This window comes from Ascaphus truei, chromosome 4 (assembly GCF_040206685.1).
Source record: "Ascaphus truei isolate aAscTru1 chromosome 4, aAscTru1.hap1, whole genome shotgun sequence".
Lineage (NCBI taxonomy): Eukaryota > Metazoa > Chordata > Amphibia > Anura > Ascaphidae > Ascaphus > Ascaphus truei.
The window spans coordinates 107,036,171-107,062,348 of NC_134486.1; the positions used below are offsets into that span (position 1 = coordinate 107,036,171).

The window sequence follows — 26,178 nt, forward strand, 5'->3', positions numbered from 1 at the left end:
TAACATGCCATTAAGCCAATGTCAATGAGATAACCAACTGCTGTTGTCTTTGCATATAATTAGCTTTGTGGATTTGTGTTAGCCACATTACTGATTTAGATAAGACATTATGAGCCCTGAGTTAACAGAGTCTTGTGGATCTGGGCCTGTGGGGAATATTCTAGTAGCTGCAAGTTTTTCCTTGGTTATAAGGCAAGGAATAACATTTCACAACTAACCATATTCTGTATTTAAAACCATCTCTAATTAAATAGAGAATATCGGTGATTAAACATTCAATCTGCACAGATTGTACTTTGTTTTGAAGTGGAATTACCAGGCAGGGACACTTATTTCAGTGGGGTTCCAAGCACTATAGGTACATATATCTGTTTATCTGTTTATTACTATGTTTATTTTTTGTGGACTGTTATCCCCATTGGTGAAGCAGATTCCCCTAGATATTACTTTGCAATGCATGGGTAGCCAGTCTGTGGCTAAAGGAGATAAATCACTTTGCTACCATAGGGTACTGTCGTGGTTATTACATTACTGTGTGGCAGAAAATATTTGTATTTGCATGTGGTTTTGGGCTTTCTTGGAGGAAATTGCGATAGTGTGCATAAAAGATCCATGATATTATTGCCAAATACTGCGTGCAAATAAGCTCAATATTGCATGGTTATCGTGCACTTACAATTCGTAGTGAATGGGGCGTTAAAATATTATTGCCCACGAAAAGCAACAAAACATGTTAAATCGCATGTGTGGTTTTTTTTTTTTTACAATAAATCATTTCTGTAGTATTACATTCTATTTTCTGTTTTTGTATTTTTTTATTATTCAACTCTTAATGCCAGTTGTACTCATTTTTAAACAATCTTTTGATTTCTGTTGCAGGTTTTAGTCCCCCTCCCAAGCAGTGCAAGATCTTTGAAACACTTTCATGTTTGGGATCATTTGTTACCAATATTCCCAGGAGTTTGAGCTGCAAACTGTAACAATAGACCAGTGTTTCCCAACTCCAGTCCTCAGGGGAACCCCAACAGGTCAGGTCTTAAGCATATCCGTGCTCCAGCACAGGTGGGTCAATCAGCGGCTCAGTCATTTTGACTGAGCCACCCGTGCTGGAGCAGGGATATCCTTAAGACCTGACCTGTTGGGGTTCCCTGAGGACTGGAGTTGGGAAACACTGCAATAGACAATGTTACCTTAGTAATATAAGGATACGTACTGTAGTATAGTATGTATTCTGGCCCAAGCTCACTGTAACTAATGAGAAGGATGAGGTAGCTAAACTTGTCTCCTTTAAATGCACTCCAAATAGTCCTTCTATTTTCTGTAACTTTATTGGAGGGGGCATATAGAAGGGTTAAAATAACTTGCAGGCAACATTTGTGGGGAGAGGGTAAAAAAAGAATGCTTGTTCTGGGGAAACAGTGAAAGATAAGTCTACTCATTGTTGCTGGTTGGAAAAGGAAGTCTGCGGAGTTACGTCCGCTCCCCTCCTCGCGCCCCCGTGTCGACGTATTGCGAGCTTTGCCCCTATTTCACACCTCACGAGCCCCCTCTATTTCCCCCCCACTCTTCCCGTGTATTTCTCTCCCCTCCGTCTCACTCCCTCTTCCTCACTAACCCCCTCTCACTCTCCCCCCACCTCCCGCCTCACATGTATTTCTCTCCCCTGCGTCTCACTCTTACTCCCTTTTCCTCCTCAGTCCCTTTTCCTCCCTCACTCCCTCCCCACCTCCTCTCTCCCCTCACTCCCCCCACTTTCCATCAATTACCCCACTTTAACTAAATCCCCCCACACACATAATACATACCAAAAAACCCACCGCTGGAGCTGCAAGTTGGGCCTGACCTCTGGCCAGGCCCCGGCTCTCCCCTCAGCTGCCTGCAAGCCTCTCTCTCACTGTGTCCCACACTGAGCTTCCAACGTCAATGCATGCCGGGTCTCCCTCTGGTGCCGGCGCGCACCGGAACCTGAGGCCCAGCTTACTTCCGGCGCGCTGATGAGAGAGGGCCGTCGTGGGACACAGTGAGGGAGAGGCATGCAGGCAGCCGAGGGAGAGCCTAACAGGAGGTCGGGCCCAACTTGCAGCGCTAGCCGGGCCCCCCCTGCACATGCGCACACACACACACACATGCACTTTCCCCAGCTACACACACACCCACGCCCCCTCCGTCCCCACATTGGGGTGAGCAGGGGTGTGGTCCTGTGCTGATACGGGGACTCCCCAGCTCCCTCCTCCAGCTCTCCCATCTCCTGTCGGGTAGAATTTGCATCCCGGCACTGACAGGAGTAGGGAGAGGAGGGAGCGCGGGGCATCCCGAAGGTGTGGGGCTCAGGGTAAGCGCCTTGCCCTAAGGCCGCCCCTGATTACATTGCCACGTACTTTACATATAGAAAAGTAAGAAAAATAGGGTGGGTGTAGTGTTTGCTTTAACGACCTTTGGGGAATCCTGGCCTAAACGTTGAAACAAAAAATGACATTGTTAAATTGTTTACAAATAGTTTGTGAGCTAAGTGGGTCTGTCCTTTTAAATTAAGTTTTGTAGTTAATTCATTTTCTGTTCTACAGTACACTTCAGTTCAATTCCATCTCTGTAATGACAGTGCTATAATACAGTTGCTTGTTCTGAACATTAATTAGGTTCCTTATCTAGGTTTGATCTGTTTACAGCTTGTGGTAAGAAGTATTTTTTTTTTTTTTTATAAAGCCAGACAAATTTTTTTTTTTAAATCTGAATTTTTCCATAGTTTGTCCTGTTGTTTTGATTCTCTCGTGTAACCTTGTTATATTTAAGATGTTGCGTTTAAAATGTATTTTCAGTGTTTTCAGCTGAAACCTGTTAAGAGCAGATGTGCCAATGATTTCATGGAAACGGTCCCTAATGGTATAGTTTTCCATGAACACACCACTTTTTTTTCCATTGACTAGTGTTTATAATTAGTTTTCAGGAAGCTACTCAGAATATCAGGCAACATGAGGATAGAGGAGGTTAAGGCATAATAACATAATACGGCATAATAACAACAATATTTAATCATATACAGTATCTCGCATGTAAATCATAGCTGGAAGTGAACTATATATGCTTTGAATAGAGAAGAATATAATATATATGTTTCTTTATTTTTTTCCGTCATGTGTAAGAAGAGGCGATTATTATATAGTATGTAGTATATTATTCATACACTATAAGAATATGCATTGGCAATAGTTTGGGAAACCGGGCTGATATTTTACTTCAGTGCAGAATAGCTTCATCCTGTTGCTCAAGGTGGTAGTATTTTTGAACAGTTACATTTTTTATGTTTTTCTCTTTTTTCATTATTTTGTTTTAATTCATGATTTTATACCGGCATGCTGTTATAAAGTTAGGCTGACTAGAAAAAAATGTTAATCCTTAATGTAGAATAGATTTATTGCGTGGCTAGTTTTCTTCTGCAATTCTGTGTAACACCAGTGACACCAAAAAAAAAAACCCCATACATCAGCACATCTGTGGGATCAGTATACTGTGGTTTTGTAACTAGTTCTAAAAAATGGTGCACATCTTCAAAAACTGAAATTGATTGCACCATGTAGAGCAGGCCTGCACAACTCCCAGTCCTCGAGGGCCGCAAACAGGCCAGGTTTTCAGGATATCCCCACTTCAGCACTGCTGGCTCAATTAGTGGCTCAGTATGACTGAGCCACTTAGGCTGCGGTCCAGTTACTGCTACAGCGCACACCTCGGCGTGCGCTGTGCGTGTAAAAACCGCCCCTCAATGGGGCTGGGCCCAGTACTCACCTTCCCGCTGAAGGTGCAGACGCGCTGTACTCGCAGTTTTTTTTAACTCAATGGAATTGAGTTCAGAACTGGCGACGGAGGCGTGGCAACGCCCCCGCCGGCGGTTCACCCAATGAGGGCGAACCAGCCGTGTGAGGTCATGGCCACACCCCCGCAAATCCCCGACCGCCCCCTCCCATTGCAATCTCCCTCTCTCCCTAAAGACCGCAGATCGTCGCGGGTAGCGCTGTGCACCCCCCCCCCCCCCGCCGGGCGCACGTGTCACAGTGATCACTGGGACCGCAGCCTAATTGAGCCAGCTGTGCTGAAGTGGGGATATCCTGAAAACCTGGCCTGTTTGCGGCCCTCGAGGACTGGAGTTGTGCAGGCCTAGCGTAGAGTCACGAGTCACTTTGTATTACTGGATCATGGTTCTTTAGTCGGGATTCACTAAGCAGTAATGCTTGGTATCACATTCTGATCCGCCCTTAACGGCCATTGAAGGTAATAGCAGTTGATACCAGAGCAGAGTGGGACACGTCACATCGCGGCTTAGTGAATTCCGCTCTTTGTGTCAGTGAGCAATTTGGAGAGTTGTGAATAGCAAAGCCAATGTATGCATGTATTTCATCTAAACAGAGATGGCAAAGGGCTATTCTGTCCTTGTGGGACATGTGTGTTCCACTCGCCTCCTCATTGAAATAGGCTTTGCTCTACCTACGGTATCTATGATTAGTAGGTAAGCTCCACATATCTGTGCTATTGCATTATATTTGTATTAGCTATACACTTACTGTATCTCTTAAAATACTGAAATCAATGCAGCCGAAACTGAATCAGTGTTGAAGTTGTTATGCAAGTCTTTATGCAAGATAAACCGATTCAAAGGGGTGAGGTTTAAACGTATCTGGGCTGCAAAACAGGGTAAGGAAACAGCAGTTACTGTATATCAGAAAACAAAATCTCATTGCTTATTCAATTGGATTTTTTTTCCCTTTCATTTAGTGCTGCTTTGTCCCTCAGTTTTGCATACGTTGTGATACTGTACATTATCCACTTAAATGGAGCTAGCTACTGTATATACAGGCTAACTTTAAATTAACACAGGCTCTATACAGAGAAAACAGAACTAGCTTGTGTCATGGTTGTTCTATTTATTGTACAACTTGAGAATAGCGTATGCTGGCTGAATACTGTAGTAACAGCTAGAATAGTACGGTTTGTACTCTTTAATAGATCTAGCCCTTAGTGGGAATTTCTGAAATATGTTACATAAGCAAGTTAGACCACATGATTTATATGTTTGGTAGGACAGGGATTTCAGCTTGACTTACAGTAGGTGTGTTGGCAGGACTGCAGTGGAAGGAGGTGGGAATGGTGTACAGTAACTTCAGGTTACTAAGGACAGAAAGGCTACGTTTAACTATAGGATCGCTTATTAAATAAATCAGTGTGCGAACGTTATTTTCCACTGTTTCAATCCTCTAATGAGCCCGGGTCTAGGACAGTTGGCCATGGCCATTCCGCCACTGGACAGTTGGCCGTCTGGACATATCACCACCGTACATGACCATGGAGTTCGGGCGCATCTGCCAATCCAGACGGAGGCACCCGCGTGGTAGGGGGAGCGCGGGGTATTGCAGGGACCCAGTGCTGCCATATCTGATCCGGGGGTAATGCAGGGAGCCAGTGCTGCCACATTCAAGTGGAGGGTAATGCAGGGACCCAGTGATACCAAATCCGAGCCGGGGTAATCCAGGGACCTAGTGCTGCCACATCCGAGCCGGGGTAATGCAGGGACCCAGTGCTGCCACATCTGAGCCGGGGTAATGCAGGGACCCAGTGATACCACATCCAAGTGGAGGGTAATGCAGGGACCCAGTGCTGCCACATTTGAGCCGGCGGTAATACAGGGACCCAGTGATAACACCTCCGAGCCGGTGGGCAAGGCTTGTGGAGCCCTTGAAGAAGTGCTAACTGCTAATATTCCGGCTTCTACCCATATAAATTCCTTCCTTGGAGAAATCTAAACCCCTAACCCTTTAACCCTTCACCCTAATACAATGGATAAATGGCCAATGCCTAACTGGCGGCGGCAAAATGGCCTTGGTGAATTGTGCCCTTCTATATGAGCCCTGCTGTGCAGTACATTGCTGTCCCCAAAACAGAAATGATATAACTTGAATTCTGCAGGTAACTAATGGTAAAAAAACAAAAACATTCCGTCAGATATAATAAACACAGCTTTCTTCATTGTCGTAGTTGAGTTGCTCAACTTTTAAGTGGAACATTTACAGGCACTTTTGTTTTTTTGTTTTTTTAGAAAGGCAAATCATTTTAAGCCGTCTGTCTCCATTATGTTTAACTTGTCTTCAACATCAATCGCCACATTTTAGCCTTTAAAGAGCAACTGCTTACAAAGCATGAGAGAAGAAAAGAAAATAGTTAAACAGACAACACAACATGTCACTGTCAATTAAAAAGAGCATTACGTGATTGCAAGTTATAAATTAATTAGAAAAGAGGTTTTGTCATAAAAGTAAGATGACCTCTAAAAAAGCAGGGAATTAAGAGTTTCAAACTTCTGTAGTTCTATTTCCACTTCATACAAAGCTCATCATGGGCAATGCAAATGCCCCCAGTGCAACTGAGTTGCCCTGAAGGTAATCAGAATGGTATGACTCCATTGTCAGAGCCAGCGGAGTAGCTGAGGTGACATAGTTGGCAGAGTGATGTTCAAAACGTTCTGTGCATGTCTTCAGGCAAATAATTTAATCTTCCTCAATTTAAAAAACAAACAATTAAACAAGCTCTTCTAAACTCCTAAAATTAAGAGATGTGTAGTCTCAAAAGCTTACCTTGTATTATTTATACAATGATGTATTATATGATATTATATATAATATATATGATATATATATATTATAATATATTATAGGTCTATTAAAAGGAATCACAGCCTGCATAGCATCTTACTCTTTCTCGGATCAATACAGCTACCAGCATTCCTCTTGATGAAATATCTCGATGTACCCGCAAATTTATGTTCAAGGTGTAAGTGACCAGAAGGCATCTATACTTCACAATGACCGCCATTATCACTCGTTAACAGCTAGAAAAGGAGGAGCAGGGAGGAGGCACGCAGTGTGCAGCCGCCTACTGCTCATTCCACCTCTTGAACATTATCTCTGGGCCCTGGATGGAACCAACGAGGGGAGAGCACCAGAACGCAATTTTCTTAAGTGTTTCTCTAACACAGAGTAAACAACAAAAAAGGCAGCGCTAATAGAAAACTACTAAGAAATGGCCAGCAGCCTATGATATAACTCTGACACCCTAGGTCAGATAAAGAGCAAGCAAGAAAGGGTTATATCTGTGGCGCTTGGCCCTAAGGTAATTATATAAAAAAGGGGTATACAACCGGATGGAAGATGGTGTCCACTTGGGCTCTCCTCATGAAGACGATCAATCATGTAAAAAATAATATAAAAGCAAACATAGTGTAATACAGTAACTAAAAACATGCAACAACACTAACACATACAAGACAACGAATGCTGAGACAATCAAATGACTGATTTAAATAAAAAACATTTAATACAACAAATCAATGTATATAATTAAAACACTAAAAAGAATAGGTCACATGTGCACTCCAACACTAACTAGGCTGGCTGCTTACCAGACATAGAAAAGTAGAAGGCAGTGGATAAATCTGAGAGTATCCCCTCTCGTGATGTCAGGTTTCAGCTCCCAAACGTCTCACACGATCAGCAGGGGCTTCCGAGGGGGACCCTCCTTTCCTTCCACATCACAGACCTCCGCTGGGCAGACGACCCGGGCAGCGTGTCGCAGGAACAAGCGTCACCACGTGCGCAACAGCAGCGCAGGATGCAAGCCAGCAGCAACAAGCCTGCGGAAGCGTCAATGTCCAGCTCAACAGAAGAACAACCGTGGACAGTACAATGGCTGGGATTGGTCCGTGAAGATGATAGTACAAGTGTGGTGGGTACTGTAACAACAGCAGTGCACACGTAGACCACCCTGCGCGTTTCGGAAGACTGCGCTTCCTTCCTCAGGGGTGGCGCTTGTTCCTGCGACACGCTGCCCGGGTCGTCTTCACGTGGTAAAACGCGTAGGAGTAGGAGTCTAAGGGGTTGTAGCTCCTGTTCGTCATTTTTGTCTTGCTGCCCTGTGGTCCGGTGGTTTGCTGCAGAGCCCCGTTTGAGATTGAACTACCAGAGGCATTAAAGCCGTGTGGGCTGTGTGTGAACCAGCTCGTTACTCTTTTACGATCAAGCCGCTCCTGTGACTGGCCGGGAAGGGTTGGTGCGTCACGTCCGGCCGTGACGTCATACCCGGAAACCTGGCAGGCTGGGAGTTGTTTCGCTTTGTGTACGAGCCTTGGAGAAGCGTGGAGCCTGCATAACATCACAGCGTTTGGAGGAGAATTTGGAGGAGCCGCCCCCGCTAAGCGGGTTGAAGTTTGGGTGAGCGATCTCTACAGATGTTGCCTAACGGCACCTCTCCACGCTCATTCACTCCATTACCTGCACGGTTGGTGGCATTTTTCATCTAAGGCTGCCACTCTGGAATTTCACCTCTCCACGGTCATCTGTGCCCGAGTCTGCTTAGACAGACAGGGGCGGTAAGTGACTTATAAAAAGTACATTTCCCACCACCTGGACATTTCCATTTTGGCAGAGACTTGATTGTTGTTGTTTTTTATTGATGCAATTTACATGTATTTTTATCACTGTTTTATAACATAAAGTGACTGTTGTGCCTTATCCCAAATTCATATTGCGCTTCCCTTTTTGTTTGTTTTTACTGTTCCTACCCTAGCAAGGTTTCGGGTACCTTGCATTGGAGGCTGCATATTTGTTTGGGTTTTTAGGCACCATAGGCCATTTTTGTTATTAGAGCTAGAGCTAACCCCCTTCACTCCTGAATGGTTCATGTCACATTACCAATTGTCGGTTCAAAGTGTACATATATATATGAGGTTATATTCATTTTACCTTTTATTACGCTTTTATATATTTATCCATTTATAATCTATAAACAGTGAGTGTTTCATGAATTAATCGACAGGCGCATGTATATCCTTTTTTTTTGTTTGGACACCATCTTCCATCCAGTTCTAAACACAGAGTGTTACTTGGCGGACTCATCAACAGCGGCCAAAGTGAAAGCTCATCAACCCACCCAAAATGATTTTCACACTTTTATAAATGTGGGAGAGAAACGCTATTAAAGATCACTGTATTATCTAATCTGTCTTCTGAAATTGTTTGAAACTGAATAACAATGAAGCTCTGTACAAGGAAAATCCATAACCATCTGAAATTATTGTTGTTTTTATTCAGGGAGATGGCATTTATAAACTGTAGAACCCTCTCATAATTTTCTTTAAAGAAGCAACCCTCCCCCCCCAACGGCTAGTCCCAGCTCTGGGGTCACCTTGGAGGTATTTACCAGTGACGTTACCAATATAACTTCCCGGTTTTCAAAGGGGCCTCCAATAAGAAGTTGCAATTGATGTTGCGGGTTTCCTTTGGACTGAGATTCGGGGAGCGGTGTTCTCCAGAGCTGAGAATAATGCGGTTCAGCACTGGGGGACCCTACGGTTCCCATCCTATAATAATAAAAAAAATGGGTGTTGGGAGAAGAAAAAAATAATAATAATTTTTAAAAGTTGCTCAAATGGAAATCACAAGAAAGATGGAACGTGATGGGGGTTTTATTACATACATTGATTTATAATCACTGAGAGAGAGTGGTTTCATCTTTAAGAAGTTATTGGTCTCCGAAAGAGCTGATGGAGTGGCAATAACCTTAGATACCGTATTGGTTTAGTGAGCAGTAATGTTTTATCTATAACAAACTAATAAACGTGGAAAATGGAAACAGGCTGTCACTGCACTGTCCTTATTTCACCTTGTCGTGCTAAAGTATTCTGTACATAAAAACCTGTTTTTAACGCTTTACAAATTGCTTTGTTGTATGAGGGAGGAGAAATAGTAGTCAGATTAAAATGTACTTTTCCCTTTGATGAAACTATTTGATGAAACTATTTGATGAAACTATTGTTACAAACTACTCTTTCCTGCTCCCATTGACTTGCATTGGGTTAAGGAAACACTTTTAAGAGCGTAAAATAGAAAACGTTAACAATTGTCAGCAAATAGTAAGTAAATCGTCTTTTTACGCAGAGAGAATAGGCTTGAAAGTTCTTTATGTACGTACAGAAGTTTACAGCATAATCATTCAAGTTGTTTTCATTGTAGTTGGTCTTTTAGTGCGACAGCTGGGATTTTTTTTACAAACAAAAGTACTACAGCTCAACCCTGTTATAACGCGGATCCGCTTATAACGCGGTTTGAGCGTGGATCCCGAATTTTTTTTTTTACGTTTTTTTTTAAAGTTTTTTTTTAAAGTTTTTTTTTTGCACACACTCACTGCACACTGCACACACTCACTGCACACTGCACACACTCACTGCACACTGCACACACTCACTGCACACTGCACACACTCACTGCATACTGCACACACTCACTGCACACTGCACACACTCACTGCACACTGCACACACTCACTGCACACTGCACACACTCACTGCACACTGCACACACTCACAGCACACTTCACACACACACACACAGTCAAATACACACACACACACACACACAGAGACACACTGTCTCTTTAAGGGAGCTTGCTCTCGCAAGACGGAAGCAGGAAGCAGAGACAGTGAGAAGAGCTGCCAGATGCCGGATAAGTGCTGTGTGCTGTTGCCTCTGCCCCACCGGGTCTGGGAATGCTGGGAGAGTTCTCAGCTTTCCCCCTCTGGCGGACACAGTACCACCACAAAAAAAAAAAAAATTCGGCAGCCATTTTTTTCTGCGACCCCGTTTATAACGCGGTGGTCGCGGGTGGCCCCCGAGGACCGCGCTATAACGGGTTAAGCTATATATCTGATATAGGAACCTGGTTGTGTAAGACCAAGGTATACTGCTACAAAAAGACCCTCTAAATAAGTTCAGTTTGAAAAATTAAAAAATCGGGCATTGTTGCTTTAACAATATTTTAACATTATTCCATTGTGGATGGAGAAGTTGAAATCGTACTTTTGTTTTGCGGTCGCATTGAAAGACAAACTACGATGAGAACTTGAATGATTGATTATGCTGCAACCTTCTGTGTACGCACAAAAAGGAATGTTTGCCTCTGTATTTTCCAGCATGACTGAGGGGATGACCTGGTTCCCGACAGACAATAATAAGGTCATAAAGTGACAACATAATCTGATTAATTCTACTGCTATTAATGATTTTGCTGGTGGTTATAATGTAGCCACAAGTGTCTCCTCCTGGAAATAACAACACTGCAGAAAAAAAAAAAAAAAAGTTTAGTGTGGGAAGTTATTTGCAAACAAAATGGGAATGAGATAGCAGCAATCTGCACTACAGTGTGTGTATATACAGTTAGGTCCGGAAATAATTGGACAGTGACACAATTTTCATAATTTTGGCTCTGTACGCCACCACAATGGATTTGAAATGAAACAACCGAGATGCAATAGAAATGCAGACTTTCAGCTTTAATTCAAGGGGTTGAACAAAAATATTGTATGAAACGTTTAGGAATTGTAACCATTTTCATACATTCCCCTTATTTCAGGGGCTCAAATGTAATTGGACAAATTAACACAATCATAAATAAAATGTTCATTTTTAATACTTTGTCGAGAATCCTTTGCAGGCAATGACTGCTTGAAGTCTGGAATGCACGGACATCACCAAAAGCTGGGTTTCCTCCTTTGTGATGCTTTGCCAGGTCTTTACTGCAGATGTCTTCAGTTGTTGTTTGTTCATGGGTCTTTCTGCCTTAAGTTTTGTCTTCAGCAAGTGAAATGCATGCTCGATCGGGTTGAGATCAGGTGATTGACTCGGCCATTGCAGAATATTTCACTTCTTTGCCTTAAACTTCTGGGTTGCTTTCGCAGTATGTTTTGGGTCATTGTCCATCTGTAAAGTGAAGCGCCGTCCAATCAACTTAGCTGAATTTGGGTGAATCTGAGCAGACAATATATCCCTATACACATCAGAATTCATCCGGCTGCTTCTGGATTCTGTCACATCATCAATAAACACTAGTGACTCAGTGCCATTGTAAGCCATGCATGCCCATGCCATCACACTGCCTCCACAGTGTTTTACAGATGATGTGGTATGCTTCGGATCATGAGCCGTTCCAATCCATCTCCATACTTTTTTCTTCCCATCATTCTGGTACAGGTTCATCTTAGTTTCATCTGTCCAAAGAATGCTGTTCCAGAACTGGGCTGACTTTTTTAGATATTGTTTGGCAAAGTCTAATCTGGCCTTTCTATTCTTTCTATCCTTGTGGTGAACCCTCTGTATTTGCTCTCGTGAAGTCTTCTCTTTATGGTAGACTTGGATAATGATATGCCTACCTCCTGGAGAGTGTTCTTCACTTGGCTGGATGTTGTGAAGGGGTTTTTCTTTACCATGGAAAGGATCCTACGATCATCCACCACTGTTGTCTTCCGTGGACGTCCAGGCCTTTTTGTGTTGCAGAGCTCACCAGTGCCTTCTTTTTTTCTCAGAATGTACCAAACTGTTGATTTGGCCACTCCCAATGTTCCTGCTATCTCTCTGATGGATTTTCCTTTTTTTTTGCAGCCTAAGGATGCCCTGTTTCACTTGCATTGAGAGCTCCTTTGACCGCATGCTGTGGGTTCACAGCAACAGCTTCCAAATGTGAATGCCACACCTGGAATCAACTCCAGACCTTTTACCTGCTTAATTGATGATGAAATAACGAAGGAATAGCCCACACCTGTCCATGAAACAGCTTTTGAGTCAATTGTCCAATTACTTTTGGTCCCTTGAAAAAGAGGGGCCTACATATTAAAGAGATGTAATTACTAAATCCTTCCTCCAATTTGAATGTAAATACCCTCAAAGTAAAGCTGATAGACTGCACGTTAAGCCCATATTCATTATTTAATTGTATGTAACTTGAATTTATTTTGGTACACAGCCGAAATAACAAAACTTGTATCAGTGTCCAATTATTTCCGGACGTGTGTATGTGTGTGTGTGTGTGTGTGTATATATATGTGTGTGTGTGTGTGTGTGTATGTGTGTATGTGTGTATGTGTGGCTGAGCTCAACTCCAATAATTTGGAGCTCCCTAAGCTCAGAGCAGGAGGACACAGGGTCTGCTCCATGATTGGCTATACACAGACTCCCATTCACATCCACCCCTGTCACTCAGAGATGCAGCATGAGGAGGGGTGAACCTGCCACTGTCTGTATCTATCAGAAATTACGTGACAGGAAGGCAGAAAGATAGTCTGAACCAGCCATGGCGCATATATATATATATATATATATATATATATATATATAATAATAAAAAAGGCGCAATCCTGTATAGCAATAAAAAACAGGCATATCCTCATTAGGGCTGCATCCTGCTAGCTCATTTCACCTGGGTCAGTACATTTATTGTACATTTATTAGTCACCCATTTACTCACTTATAATATTTCATTTGTGTTAGTGCTAGCGCTGATTTCTTTCTGTTTCTGAGATATATATATATATATATGGAGAAGAATGACCTAAGCGCAAGTGAGATAAGGAATAGAGAAAACACAAAAAAGAATCATAGGGCAGTATATCTATATAGAGTGGATAATGGGCTGGTAAGATATGTGCTTACACTGATTAGATAATTATAAGCCTGTAATCCTCTCAGGGACTCACGAACGTAGCTTGGGGATGGCTTGTCTGTAAACTGCTGGGACTTCAGGAACTGCTCCTTGCTGGCAATCTGCTGCTGCTGTTTCAGGTGCTCTTCATCATAGGCACTCGTATCTCGCTGTGGAAGAATCTCACAGGGGGGGGGGGAGAAGGGAGGGGGGAAAAAACGGAAGGGGACAAAATATGTGTAAAATCGTTTTTAATCTAAAAATGGAGACTAGTTAAAATCTAGGTAATCAACTCACACTTTGTGAGAAAAATAGAAGCAGTAGAGAGTGTTTTGCGAGTCTCTCACACTCGTGTGGAAATGCCGGTTACCAGTCCTCTCTGCAGTGTCTCTGAGTTCCGCACCACGTGATCGGCCGTGGCGTGTGACGCTGCATGTGACGCGGTCCAGCTCTCGCGATGTTTCCTGTCTGTCAGTGCAGGGATTCAATTCCGGAGCTCCAAACGAAAATCATGCAGAGGCTTCTCGGCGTCTCTCTCCTTACTCTCTCCTCACTGCTGATGAACAAGCTGGCCAGCTTGTTCATCAGCAGTGAGGAGAGAGTAAGGAGAGAGACGCCGAGAAGCCTCTGCATGATTTTCGTTTGGAGCTCCGGAATTGAATCCCTGCACTGACAGACAGGAAACATCGCGAGAGCTGGACCGCGTCACATGCAGCGTCACACGCCACGGCCGATCACGTGGTGCGGAACTCAGAGACACTGCAGAGAGGACTGGTAACCGGCATTTCCACACGAGTGTGAGAGACTCGCAAAACACTCTCTACTGCTTCTATTTTTCTCACAAAGTGTGAGTTGATTACCTAGATTTTAACTAGTCTCCATTTTTAGATTAAAAACGATTTTACACATATTTTGTCCCCTTCCGTTTTTTCCCCCCTCCCTTCTCCCCCCCCCCCCCTGTGAGATTCTTCCACAGCGAGATACGAGTGCCTATGATGAAGAGCACCTGAAACAGCAGCAGCAGATTGCCAGCAAGGAGCAGTTCCTGAAGTCCCAGCAGTTTACAGACAAGCCATCCCCAAGCTACGTTCGTGAGTCCCTGAGAGGATTACAGGCTTATAATTATCTAATCAGTGTAAGCACATATCTTACCAGCCCATTATCCACTCTATATAGATATACTGCCCTATGATTCTTTTTTGTGTTTTCTCTATTCCTTATCTCACTTGCGCTTAGGTCATTCTTCTCCAGATCTTCCAGGCGGCAAGTGTGGAGCCGCAGACCTAAACAGCAGCAGTGTGTAGGGTTAGAAGTGAACCAGGGTACGTACCCCCCCTCCCATTTTATTGGCTTTTTATAGTGGTGAGAATATCATCATCCTCAGGTACAAACTGTTTAGATTTGCGCTGTGTGTTTCTTCTGTATATATATATATATATATATATATATACACACACACACATATACACTCCTAAGCGAAGTAACACTTAAGCCTTGTGTTAGCCACAATTCTTGTATATTATAAAGTAAAGGGACTCTTGCTATATTTTTCTGCAATAATTACACCTATATGGACATAGTACGCCCACCTACTGCATTGTCAATTTTTGGGTATCATTTTGTAAAGAGCTCAATACACTGTTATTTGCATGACACTTTTTCTGGTATAAACAATCATCCATTACCCAGGCCTGCCTCATATGTCACAGTAATCTCATGTCATAGCAGTAATATACGACCCTGACATGTATATTATTTCCCAATTTATTGTATAGCTATTAGACTTTACATTTGGCCAAAAAACTCCAATGAAGATGAGACTCTAACGAGTCTCATCATTCGTGGAATTTGAAAGAAACCTCAGAGGAAATTAATCTGAAAGCTTTTGTGTGTGTGGCTGCCTGCCATTTACCAGTCTGTTGGCTCCAATCATGAGCGCACCAACGCATGCAGACAATGTTATGAGTTATGGTGTTACAACTCATGCTTCAATGTTAGATTGTGTAGCACCGCATAGTTATGGACAGAGTAAATTTTGCTAACAATCACAAACAGATTAAACCTCAGATACTAATGCAAGTGTTGGCTTTCTGCCCATCATTCGAGTATCCGCAGGGAAAAGAAAAGTAAAAAAACTGGATGATCTCAGTATTGGAGAAATAACACTAATTATTATGCTGTGTTAAATGTAACCCCACTGTTGCTGGAAGTCTCTGTAGTATATCAAACCCCTGCAGTTAGCAAAACCCCTTTTAACTAAGGATGGGCGGAATCATGGATTCCAAATCTGAACTTTGACATTCGTTCGGAAGCTCAAGTTGAACTTCAGAACGATTTTTCGAATCCGAGCCAAAACTTGCGAAAAAGGCTCATCTTCAGACTCAAGGATTTAATTTAAAAAACATTTTTTAGTTCATGAATAAATAATAATAATAAAAATTTGCAAATAAAATTAAAGTTGCAAAAATGGGAAACATTTTTTTTTGCTTATATCAAGTTCTCAATTTAAGAAAAAAATCCATAATAAAAACCAACCGAGTTCCAGCAAAACTAAAACACTCATTATTTTTTTAGAACCAAAAGATCAGGGAAAATGTCCATTCTTCCTTTTAACCCTTTCCAAGCACCAGCAGGTTCCAGTGTACTTATAATTAACGGCTGGCTTGCTAACGGTTACTTAGTTCCTGTCACAAAGTGAGTGAAAATTAAAATGGTATTGCTTACTATCCTGTATAATGAGAGGTGCTGTCTTACACTTGTCAAAAAAAAGGATTAAAAACAAGAACAGGGATTGCACCTAATTAATATTAATTTAGATTAGTTTTATTTTAAGTTTTTTTTTAACTTTTTTGGTACTTGTTAGTTTACGCTAGCTTGTAAAATACACCAGTTAAAACGTTAGAGGAAAGGTAAATCTGTTCTGCTTCACACATTAGCGTAGGGAGAAAGGTCATTTCACAAAGGTCAATGGGGCTCATGCATTAAGTGCCAGTACGTGTTATCGCACCGGTCCCAGCGTTAACTCCCATTGAAGTCAGTGCGATGGCCCCTACCGGCACTTGCTGCATGTGCTCCAATGTGTCACTCCTCCACTGTGAGAATGATGCACGCACTGGGAAGGCCATGTATCAGTTTTGTATGGTGGCTATTTATATTTCAAAGCTGCATCACTTTTTCTAGGGTTGGCAATGGTTTTCATACCCATTTAAATGTGAAATGCCTTTTAGACATTAAACCTCATATGTTGTTTGTCCCAGTAAAAGGCTGACAAATGAAATCATGAAATGCTCAGATTTATGCTACTTGGGATAGTACAGCTGCAGCGGCCATTATATTAAGAAATCGCGGTGACGTTTTCGCGTGCGCTGCTTTACTCCACGCGGCATGAACGCGGCCAATCCCCCAGGCACACGTGTTTATCGCGTTTGCTTTGTTTGAATTTTATGGATTGTGTGCAATGAAATGAACGAATTGTAATGTGTACAGTACTGTGCTACTGTGTCAATTTCAGGTGCTTAAAAGCCAGAACACTAAAATGCCATTTTCTGCACTCACGTCTTAAGGCGGTACGGTTGGAAGCAATCCCGCGCCATGACATGGGTATTCAGAGGTATACACCGCGTGAAGTGTTAAAATAATGGCCGCTGCATCTGTAGGTGCCCCATATAAATTAGTAGAGTATAGCACCGGGTTGACAACCTGCATATGAATCGATGCTTTTGCTTTTTTTGTACATATCACAGGGGGAACGGAGCAGCACAAGGGTGACCTGTTAATGTTCTCTACAGGATGATTATTATTAGTGGCCATTTCACTGCTACCTATTAATAAACATAGCGGACACTGCAGTCTCAGCACTGACCCTTGTGGTGTACCACTGCTTACTAAAAAGGCTGGTCCGATGCTCTGCCTGCCAACATCATTCTCTGACTCACGGCAAATGAAAAGGCCCCGCACAGACTATAAAACAAATGTGATTTGGGTAAAGCAGTTTGGACTTTTGTGGCGAGTGCCACGATTTTCTGACAAAGTCTAAAATGGAAAATAAAATGATGGGAAAACTTCTTGTTGGGAATAATGTCTTGGGGAATTCTGTTATGACAACGGAATAGATCTAGTGGTTGAACAAAAGTGTATGTAGTAATTAGTCTATGCCCTTCTCTCAGCAGTTCATTACTCATCTAATAAAATCCAGTGTCATGTTGCTGAAGCCCTGGGTAGCAGCAGCAAAGCCGTTTTTTTGTGCCAAACTGTATATCAGCCAGCATTTATTTGACAGTTAGTTACGAGGAAATTCTGCTTTTTTGGAGCCACAATCCAGGTTTATGTGTCTCCTTGTGAAGAAAAAAAGTGGAACCCTGCTGTCTATACAGCTGCTCGAAACAGTTCGTATTGTGTCAACAATGTAATTGTATATCCCAAAGAATTGATTTAAAACATGTGCCAGGAAAAAAAAAAAAGCTGAAAATATCTCTGAATAGGAACAGATTTGACCATGATGTTAGGAAATAATAATAGCATGTTCTTGTATAGCGCTGCTAGTTTTACATGGCGCTTTTCATCTACATTTTGCAGACACAGTCCCTGCCCTGTGGAGCTAACAATCTATGTTTTTGGTGCCTGAGGCACAGTGAGATAAAAGTGACTTGCCCAAGGTCACAAGTAGCCGACACCAGGAATTGAACCAGGCTCCCCTGCTTCAAGCTCTTAGTGCCAGTCAGTGTCGTTACTCACTGAGCCACTCCCTCTCCCTAAAAAAATCAAAATCAAGCAAAGGCCTAGTGATAGGGAGTTTGTGGTATGGGTGCCTGTTCTGGCGTTTGGGGGGAGAGGGGGAGTCTGAGCTGGCACTCTGGATGTTGCCGGGGCTTATCTCGCTGCCATGCTTAGGCTAGGTTGAGGGCAGGAGAAAGTTCTCTGAGAGCAAAGAGGGAGACAGAGTCAGACTGAGTGGGGAACAAGGTTTTAGGAAACTAACATGCTAACACGGTTCCTCATACTACAAGTCTTCCCACAATCAACGGCAATCCCCTTCGGCCTAATTTGTGGCACTTATCGAAAGGGTTCACCATCACTGGCCTAGGGCATGTTTTGTTATCGTATCCCTTTTTTGGCAGGTCAAGTAAATGAGTGATTAAATATTCATAAAGGAAGGCAAAACAAAACAGTTGGATGTGGTGGTATACTGTATGTTTGTTTAACCTGTAAAGAGAGGCCAGCCAACGATAATGTGATGTAAGTGCCTTACGGCAATTCTGTTACTGCCAGCATATTGCTTAATTGCTTGGTAACTCTGCCATTGCCTTGTACAATGAAGAAAGGCATTGGGATTATCTGTAAAGATTTTCACCAACTTTGCACCGTGGAAGAAATAGCAGCAGAAATAGAGTAGCCATGAAAATTCCCACTGAAAGTTTAGGACATTTTGGAGGTGACAAGGCAACATTTTCTGAATGCAAAAAAATAATTGCCCAATCATTTTGCAATGTGGGAATGGTCAATATTTTTTTCTGCGTTAAAGGTATCACTGTATTTATGAGTTCTGATCCAGTATGGTTATTGTATAGTTGTTTGCATCGTGTGGTATAGATGCAGGATCATAGCACCTCCAGCTGAATTATAGTAGACACAGTGACTGCTAGTTCTTTCTATGTTAATGTCACTGTATTCATTACCATTAACTTGAAGCACATAAGCATGACATTTTCCCCTCAATATTTTATGGTTTGAGACTTCTTCATAGAAGCACATTGCAGGAGTTCCCAAGTGATCCTTTGACCCTTGAAAGATTTAGTGCTGGTCCACAAAACCCCTCAAAATTGACTTCTGACCGCTCTATCTTGCGATTTGTGGCTTGTCTGTGACTGGCAGCATATTCATGTTAATGTTTGTGCTCTAAGAGGCATGGTCAGTATTTTTAATGTATGCATTATAAATGTACATATAAATATAGTCTTATACATACAACTGACACTAAAGTGATAAAGAAAAGTTTGTGATTAAGAAAAACAACTAGGTGTGTTACAACAGCTATCCATGCTGCTTGTGTTTTCTTTCTATATTTTTTTTTTAATGACTTGAACCAAGGGTTCATATTTACCCTGAAATTGGGATTCCGCAGTTATATCTGTGCATTTCGCCACTAGACACACAATGGTCAATAGAGAGGCACAATGTTGTATCATGCTATTGTGACCCCCTGGTCAAGAAACAACAAATATCTGAAGAACCAGGGGTCACTGGAGCCTGGGAGATTGAAGATTAATTCTGATGTACTCCTGTAAGAGACATGTGCAGAGGTACAACAAGGGAGACAGATTTGGTGAAATTAAACCATGGCTTTATTCAGCCTGTCACTTTAAACAATGCAGAGCATACACAAATAAACAGCCTATCCCTGTGGAAGGGCTAATTCACTTCCCCAGTCCCTATTTGCAAGGCTGTGAGGGAAAGTCCTTTACCATCCTATCACCCCAAAGTCTAAAGAGGTACTTCAAAGCAGGTGGCCATTCATGCCAGTCTCTGGGTCGGGATTGGTGTTCGTTGAGGGGCCAGCCTCTGGCAGGTTCCAGGATTCGCTGCACCGTGGAAGTGAGGTCTGGTCCCCTGGTGTCTTGATATCAGCTGTGTGCTCGAGTCTCCTGGTTAGTTCACAGCAGGAGGCTTTTACTCTGGTCTGATTAAGCAGGTGGAGACTCGTTAATTGTTTTTAGTTGCAATTAACCAGCTCCCTCTTGGATTCATGAGACTACTGAGGCTTTCTAGTGAAGCCTCATTGAGGCCGGGTTAATTCCCTGTTACAACTCCCCTGTTCAGTTAATTAAAACAAAAAATAAAAACTATTTAGAAAAATTGTAAGTATTGCTACTTTAATGATTTCTGGTCCCTATTTCCCTTGTTCAATAATTTGTAATGATCAGTATCAATAAATATCAATTGATAAAACATTTTTCTTTGGCTATTCTGATTCTTTTCTTTCCACTAATTTTGCAACCTATAATTATGCCTCAATGTTTTAAACAATGACCCTTTTCCTGGCGACAAAAAAAACATTCAAGTGAAGCTGCTCAAAAGTGCGTTGAGATGAACGGCAAAAAAAGATAGTTTTTTTTTCTTAGAAGCAAAGAAAACTATGTCAGTAAAAAAACAAACTTAGTAATTATCCATCTTCCATTAATTTGCATTAGGTTGTGGGAACTTTTTCTAGAGCAAGTAAAACATGTCAGCTTATTATAAAGGGAGCGTCCCTTATACAGCACATAATGCTCTGTGCCAGAGTTCAGGAAAACGTTGATGTATTTGGCTCAAGATATTCCTCCTATATAGTCATGTTTCACTTGTTTGACCTCATATTTGGAGGGCATCCTGCTACTTGCAATATATTCTTGGGCCATGCACTCACATGCTTTCTTGTTACAGTTGCAGAGCACTTGTGTCCATGAGCCGGATACATTTCCTCTGTCCACAACATTTGGGGTGAGAAGAGGGAGGGAGGGAGGGGGATAGGAAAATGCCAGGAGTGGAAGTAAAGGACAAACCTGTTCTGCATTTCCAACCCTTGGCTGGTGGCTAATTAGCCAACAAGCTTTATTCCCTTGACTATTTGGGCCCCAAATAGCAGCATATTGACGTTACACAGCTGTCAATGACCCTAGCTGGGTATGCGAAGTTACAAGATGATGCTGAATAATATTCAGTATGCCACCACATGCAGTTTAAATATGTGTGTACTGTAGCTATTTAAGCAGGAGTGCTTATGAAAGTGAGTGGCTGGTTTCTGTGAAAAGAGAAAGTTAATACATATAACATGGAAATACCCGGTCAGGAAATACCAATCAGTCGTGTTGTTCATCTTGTATTGCTGAGATATGCTGTATGGAAGCACTGAATGAAAGAGACTTGTTCCTATTATGCAAATAGGTATTTATAGAAGGGTACCACGGACAAGCATTTCTTAACCCACCATTCATCACTGCAACTGGCTTACCAAGCCGGAAAACGCAACTGCGCTCAATGAGTCAATAAAGGGATTGAGCTTTGTCTAAGCTGGGACCTTCTCATCGTCAGGACCCAGACAACTTTATTTTCTCACGACATGCCAGTGATGGCTTTTGTCCTGGAGTAGGAACCTCTCCCTACTGCATTTTAACGGTCTACACTTGCATACCTTTTCTCTACCATGTTTTTCAAAGCCCTGCTTACAGGATGTCAAAAGAAGTTTCCATGTACTGTATATTATTATTATTAATAATAATAATAATATTAATTATATAATCCCAAACCAAAAACTGATGAGTAAGCAAAAGGTAGCAGTACACTAAGTACAGTATATTAAGCCATTTTTAATTCCTTGTATTTCAAGGGGAGTCCCAGTATTAATCACTAACAATCCCTCCTAGGAGCAGATAACTAATTTCAATGACATGTTTAAGGGGTCCCATCTGAGTAATTGATGCATTTTTTACTCAAGTCTGACACCTATAAGATTCATATTATTTTTGTTAAGTAACCCCTTCAGAGGGGTTTGATTTTCTCAGGCTACTCCCTTCTGTATGAAGTCACTGTGTTCAGCCAGTGCAGGTACAACCAACTTTATTGGTTCTCTGATAAGGACACGGTGGGATAAAAGTAAACATAACACTTGATTGATAAACGCTTCCCCCTTTGGAGGCCCTTATGAAATTCAACTGGCAACCATGTGGGATTGCCCCTTTATATAACTCCCTCTAACTCCTCCTATTGCCAAGATCACAATCCAACATGTGAGGGACAGAACCAGAGGCGTCAACCTCCATGAACCACAATCAGTGAGATTTGGGGGCTCAGATATGTAGCCATGGCTGGTCCAGACTATGCTTTCTACCTCTTGTCATGTAAGTCCCAGTAGTTATTGGCAGTGGCAGGCTGTCCTGTGGGGTTTACCCCCTCCCCTCATGCTGCCTCCTTGAGTGACAGGGGTGGAGGTGAACTGAGTCTGTGTACAGCCAATCATGGTGCAGACTCTGTGCCCTCCCTCTCTGTGCATTAGGGAGGAAGTGTCCTAAATTATAGTCAGTGTAGTTGTGAGTCTGGTCTGAGGAGGAGTGGAGCGGAGTCCCTCCCAGCCGGGAGGAGACATGCTCTTAGCCCCTTAAGAGGTTGAGGGTAGGAGACCTACCAGATTGCAAGGCATACCTACCAGATTGCATGAAGGCCAGTACCATCTAGAGGCCTGGGACTGATCCTGAAAACCCATGCATACGCTGTAATGACAACTGCAGTGGCTGCCTGAAGAAAGGATCCTGTTTTATATACTTCTGCCTAAGTAACAGTTTATTGGGTAGAGGTATGCTTGAGAACTGTCATGGTGTGGACTGTCGCCAGTACACCTGGAGCCAGCTATGACTGGAGGCGCTGACACCATGATAAGAGCCTGACAGATCACCAAAAGCCTGTCCTGTTTCCCCTTACCATCGCAGACCCTCAGCATCTCCTGTAATACCTCACAGGTATTAACACCATGACACCTGTAGCAATAGCAAGATCTCCCAGAGTGGGGGGCGGGGGGAAGGGTGGAGGGAAGGAAGCAGCGCTACAGATAAAAAATTAAATTTGAATGCAAAATGTTTGACTTCTGTCGTGAGACTCCTTTGAAGTCTAGGAGACCACATATGCTAATAATGACCCAATCCGACTCCCCCCCCCCCCCCCCATTAATTGCTGAGCAATGTGTTGCTAAAATGAACCGTTCTGCAACAAAGGAGTTAAAAACCAAATCACTACAATAGTGAGGTAGGTTTGTGTGTGTAATTATTAGCCTGAAGCATGCTTTCCAAAGTCTAATGAGGCTGACAGAAAGTGAGCAAGCTATTTATTAACATCTACCGTTTTATTTATTTATGTTTTTTTTTTATTTTTAATTTGCAGCTGACCTTTTGCACTGTTCAGAATCACTTTATTCAGTTCCCTGTGAGTCATTTTTTTCTGGCACCTTCTCCTGCTTCTTAATATCTGTAGGCCATCGTTACATTGAGGCTGCAGAGCCCCTAGCAAGTTGGCACTTTGTCGTTCCAAAAAAAAAGGCGGAAGATTTAGGACTAAAGGCCCTTTTTGTTTTAGTTTAATTTACTGAATACTTCAGTTTTTGAGTCGTTCAGTTACAGAGTTTCATACAGACTTTTAAGGTATGAAATAAATAAATAGAAAGAAAAAAAAGAATACAAAAACGAGGAGAGGAAAGTTTATGCCGTGTATTCGTTTTAGGAAATTTGACGAGGACCCTGCGCTATGCTGTAGTTGGGAAGCGCTTTGAGTCCCATTGGTTGGAAAGCACTATATGAAATAAAGTTATTATCAAAGTTATTATTAGAAAGGGCGTGAATTCTGGAGAGATCCCCCTTTTTTCGAATGTATGATGATAAAGTGTGTCCTGCTACCTGGTGTGACAATATACAGCTCAACCCCGATATAACAAGATCCGTTACAACGCGAATCCGCTTATAACGCGATGCAGGCGTGGCTCCCAATTTTTCTATTTATGAATACTTTACAATACGATTATTGGTCTCTTACATACTTTATTGTACACTGCATACAATTATACATTATTTCTAACGCGATCCGCTTATAGCGCGATGTGATTCTTTGTACCCCAAGCACAGCGTTATAAAGGGGTTGCGCTGTACCTGTTACTGTGAAGATAAACCTATGTCAAATGTTTTTATTGTATTCCTCGCAATTAAAAAAGGTTAATTAAAAGAAAAGAAAAAGCTCCAGAACCCCCAGTTAATAGGTTACACTATTGTCCACCTTCACTGTTCGTGCTACAGTACTAGGCCATTATTCAGTATGCTGTGAAGCGTTTGTCCTTTTGCCTCAGAACGTTTGTCACTTCAATGGCGCTTTCATCTTCCAGAGCAAAAGGGAAGCCAGCTTCACAGTTGTAATGGGTAGCTCACCACAAACGAAGCCGACAGCGGTGCTGAGGTAGGGAATTATTTAACGCTGACCCACAGCCACGAGGGCGCACCTAGGATGTAGAGTGGTCGTGCAAGCCAGGTCAGGATTACAGATGGGAGAATAGTTGTAAGTACTTGCCAGGTCAGGAGTGGAGAGTTGCAGATCGTCAGGGTGCGTAGCCAAGTTTGGGATTGGAGAGTAGCGGATCGTCGGGGTACATAGCCAGGTTCAGGATAGGAGAGTATCGGATCATTGGAGTACTTTGCCAAGGTCAGGACTGAAGACAGGAGAATGGTCGTTCGTAGCCGGATCAGTAGAGGAGAGGTACGGATGCCAAGGAGATAAGCAGAGTCAGGCAACAAGAGGTTAACAATCACAGCAAGGCAAGGTCACGGAACAGGAATGCAGCAAGGCACGGCGTCACACTAGACTATGCTCAGCAATGAGAGTATGCAGCAGGAAGGTATATAAAGGAAGGCCCTCCAATAGCCAGCCAGGGCGGAACCAGGAAGTAGAATCCAATAGGCTGCTGGTGCACACAGATGTGCCCTATGATGCAGCCTAATCAGGGATGGGGGCGGAACCGATCGCGCACTAACCCGCGCGCGTCACAGAGGTCAGGAGGCGGAGCCTAGAACGTGTGTCACTCCCACGCCGGTCCTGTCCATCATCAAAGCGGGGTCGGAGCTTGGAACGCGCGTCAGCGGGGAGGCTGGACGAGCGCACCCGTCGTGCGCCAGAGCAGGGGCGGAGTCAGAACCCGCGTGCGGAGAGTCAGGATCCGCGCGCGTGTAACAGGGCCATCCTGGGTGTCAGTCGCGGAAGGGTTATTGAGGATGAGGAGATGTCTTTGACCGCCAGGATGGCGAATCTTCACAACAGCATACGAATAGGGGCTTGGGAGGGAGAGTCCTGGGCTCTTATTGCACAGTTGTGATTTACCACTGCCTTATATTACGATTGTCAGTAGTTGTATCCGACATAGAAGGGATTAAACCTTTCCCTGCCTCAATAGGGCTATCCCCTTAGAAAAGACATTAAAAGCAGCAATGAATATAGTATGAGACGCAGCCACACAGATAAGGGGTGGTAAGTAGATACTTGGCTGCTGGTGCACCGTATCACGGATGGAATCCAAGGGTCCCAGTTGTAACAATCAGTGAACAGGAAGATGCGGGCACATTTGGTCTTAACCAAAAGAAATGTAATGTGCCATGGAAACCAACGTTTCGGCAGAATGCAGCTGCCTTTATCAAGGTGAGAGCTACCAAATGATAAATAATACACATACTGTACTTATACCCAGTACACTTACCTCACTGCGCTCCAACCGCCAATCCCAGCCGACGCCCCTGATGACATGAGCACGCCGATGTAATGCGACACGCAGATGTCAGACGTCTAACAGACGCTGGCTGTATGCAGCCATGGCAACACAGGACGCGGTGTATTTTTTATATGTATTGGGGTGGTGGTGTATTTTTTTATATGGGTCTGGGGGTTGGGTGTATTTTTTACATGTATTGGAAGGTGGAGGTATTTTTTATATATGTATTGGGGTGGGTGGGGGTATTTGTTATATGCATTGGTGGAGGGGTGGGTTATGTTATGTATTGGGGGTGGGGGTATTGTTATATGTATTAGGTGGTGGGTGTATTTTTTATATGTATGGGAGGGTGTGGGTGTATTTATTATATGTATTGGGGGGTATATTGTGTATTTTTTATATTATTG

The 26,178-nt window shown here is 42.9% G+C and overlaps 1 long non-coding RNA gene across 11 annotated transcripts in view; it reads left to right on the forward strand.

Moving 5' to 3' along the window:
- The window catches only part of LOC142493000 (uncharacterized), a 728,952-nt gene that overhangs the window by 300,780 nt on the left and 401,994 nt on the right, over positions 1-26,178 (forward strand). The window lies entirely within an intron of this gene.